General features: G+C 46.8%; 1 pseudogene; it reads left to right on the top strand.

The window, feature by feature from the left end:
- LOC103088333 (uncharacterized) overlaps positions 1 to 1406 on the top strand; it is a 4842-nt pseudogene extending 3436 nt beyond the window's left edge.
- The last annotated feature ends 2065 nt before the right edge of the window (positions 1407 to 3471 follow it).

Genomic DNA, 3471 nt, shown 5'->3' with positions numbered 1-3471 from the left:
CCCCCGGGGGGGGGGGGGGGTCACATCACAGACCCTGAAGATTACAAAGCAAAGCCTGCCATCCTCTGTGGATAAGTACTCTCATTCTGAGAAACAGCCTTTTACTTACTGCTGGGCCTTAGTACTAACTGAACGTTTAACCGTGGGCCACCACATCGCCTTGCAAGCTGAGCTGCCCTTCGTGAACTGGGTGCCATCTGACCCACAGGCACGAATCTGGGCACGCACAGCAGCATTCCATCAGCAAATGGAAGTGGTACATATGAGATGCGGCTCAAGCAGACCTGGAAGGCACAAGTAAGTTACATGAGGAAGGGGCCCAAATGCCCAACGTCCCCACACCTGCTACACTACCTTCTCTCTCACAGCCTGCACCTGTGGCCTCATGGCCAGTTCTCTAGGATCAGCTGACTGAGGAAGAGAAAACGTTGCAGATGGTCCTGCATAATATTCAGGTACCACCCAAAAGTAGACAGCAGCTGTAGCACAGCCCCTTCTGGGATATCCCCAAAGGACAGTGGTGAAGGAAAATCCACCCAGTGGGCAGACTTTTGAGCAGTGAACCTTGTTGTTCAGTTTGCTTGAAAGGAGAAATGGCCAGAGGAACAAGTATATACCAATTCAGGGACTGTGGCCAGTGGTTTGGCTGGATGGTCAGGGATTTGAAAGGAACATGATTGGAAAATTGATGACAAGGAGATCTGAGGAAGAGGTATACAGATAGACCTCTCTGAATGGGCAAAAAACTCGAAGATACTGTGTCACAAATAGATGCCCTGGTCTCAACAGAGGAGGATTGTAATCCTCAAGTGGATAGGATGACGCCGTTCTGTGGGTACCAGTCAGCCTCCTTCTCCAGCTACGCTTGACATTGTCTAATAGGCTGGTGAGCAAAGTGGTCATGGTGGCAGGGCTGGAAGTTATCCGTGAGCTCAGCAATACAGACTTCCACTCACCAAGGCCAACCTGACCACGGCCACCGCTGAGGGTCCAAGCTGCCAGCAGCAGGACCAACAACATGGCAGCCTTCCCCAGGGTGATCAGCCCGTTTGCTACTTGGTGGCAAGTTGATTACGTTAGACCGCTTCCATCATGGGAGGGGCAGCATTTTGTTCTTACTGGAGTAGATAATTACACTGAATACAGATTTCCTTTTCCTGAACACAATGCTTCTGCTGAAACTACCATCCATGGACTCATAAAGTGCCTTATCCACACAGCATTGCTTCTGATCAAGGAACTCACTTCACAGCAAATGAAGTGTGGCAATGGACCCACACTCACAGAATTCACTAGTCTAACCGTGTTCCCTGTCATCCTGATGCAGCTGGCTTGACAGAACAATGGAACGGTCTTTTGAAGACTCAGTTACAGCACCACTAGGTAGCAGTACCTTGCAGATCTGAGCAAGGTTCTCCAGGAAGCTCTCTGCGGATGCTCTGAGTCAGTGTCCAATATATGGTGCTGTTTCTCCCATGGCCAGATTCATGGGTCCAAAGAATCAAGGGATGGAAATGGGAGTGGCATCTCTCACTATTAGCCTTAGTGATCCACTAGCAAAAGTTTTGCCTTCTATTCCCACAACCTTATGTTCAGCTGGCCTAGAGGTGTTAGTTCCAAAGTGGGGAATGGTTTCACCAAGAAAAGCAACAATTATGCCATTTAACTGGAAGTTAAGATTGCCACCTGATCTGCAGCAACATGGAAGGACATAGAGAATATTATGCTTAGTGAAATAAGTCAGAGAAAGACAAATACCGTATGATATCACTTATTTGTGGAATCTAAAAATAAAACAAATGAATGTAGATAGCAAAAAAGAAATATGGCATTAAGAGATACAAACTACTGTGTTTAAAACAGATAAGCAGGGGCTTCCCTGGTGGCGCAGTGGTTGGGAGTCCGCCTGCCGATGCAGGGGACGTGGGTTCGTGACCCGGTCCGGGAGAGTCCCACGTGCCGCGGAGCGGCTGGGCCCGTGAGCCACGGCCGCTGAGCCTGCGCGTCCGGAGCCTGTGCTCCGCAACGGGAGAGACCACAACAGTGAGAGGCCGAGTACCGCAAAAAAAACAAAAAAAAAGATAAGCAACAAGGATATATTGTACAGCACAGGGAATTATAGCCATTATTTTGTAATAACTTTTAATGGAGTATAATGTATAAAAATACTGAATCACTGTGCTGTGTACTTGAAACTAATATAATATTGTAAATCAATTATACGTCAATTAAAAAAAAAAGATTGCCACCTGGCAGCTTTGGGTGCCTTGTGTCTCTGACTCAACAGGCAAAGGAGGGACTTACGGTGTTGACTGCAGTGATTGATCCTCACTGCCAAGGGGACATTGTGTCCCCACACACCAGCGTGTGTCTGGAATATAGGCGATCCCTCGGGGCACCTCTTAGTATTTCCATGCCCTCTGACTAAAGTCCACAGAAAACTATAACAACCTAGTTCAGGGAGGACTACTAATGGCCCAGTCCCTTCCACAATGAGGGTTGGGGTCACCCCAGAAGGTAAATAACCAGGGCCAGCTGAGGTGCTTCCTGAAGGCAAAGGGAATGATTAGTTGAAGGAGGTAGTTACAAATGCCAGCTCCAAGCAGGTGACCAGTTACATAACTGAAAACTGTAATTGACGTGAGAATCTCTTCCTTATTTTGTTATGACTCTGTTTATACATGGATAAGAAAGGGAGAAGACAAAGATACGTGATGTATTATTTTATATTTTATCTTTGTTTTCTTCTCTTCCTTATCCACTTACATAACATCAGATGTACTAATAATAATTAAATTTACAACACAGTGTTTAAGTCCGAGGACATGAAGGGGAAGACTGAACATCACCGAAGGACCATGCGTCTTCTTCTGGGGAGAAGGTTAGCGAGTTTAGGGTTACAGTCAGGGCAGTTGTGTCATGTTAAGTGGCAGGACTTTGCTGCTGTCTTTATTTGGAGGCTATGAATGGCTTAAGGAGATGTGTATGGATGCCAGGTCAACAAGAGTTGGACTGTGACGTAGATCTTATGTGTCAGCTGGGCCAGGCTATTAAATCAACTGAGCCATTTAATCAAACTCTGATTTAGGTGTTCCTGTGGAGGTACTTTTGTAGATGTGGTTATATCTACAATCAGCTGACCTGAAGTAAAGGAGATGACCCTTCATAATGTGGGTGTGTCTCATGCAATCAGCTGAAGTCCCTAAGAGTAAAAACTGAGGTTTCCTGAAGAAAAAAAATTCTCCCTCAGGACGGAAGCCTCAAATCCTGAGTTTCCAGCCTGCCCACCTGCCCTACAGATTTCAGAATTGCCAGCCCTGACAAGTGCATGTGCCAGTTCCTTACAATAAGTCTCCGTCTTCTGTCTGTTATCTGTCTAGCCATCCAGCCATCCACCCCTGTGGTCCTCCCTTGTCTGCTCCCCCGCTTTGGGTCTCCTTCTTTGGTTTCTCCTTTCTCCCCATCCCTTTT

Source organism: Lipotes vexillifer, unplaced genomic scaffold (genome assembly GCF_000442215.2).
Source record: "Lipotes vexillifer unplaced genomic scaffold, Lipotes_vexillifer_v1.1 scaffold410, whole genome shotgun sequence".
In the NCBI taxonomy this organism is placed as follows: Eukaryota; Metazoa; Chordata; class Mammalia; order Artiodactyla; family Lipotidae; genus Lipotes; species Lipotes vexillifer.
Note: the sequence above shows the minus strand (reverse complement) of the source record. Positions and strands in the feature narration are given on the sequence as shown.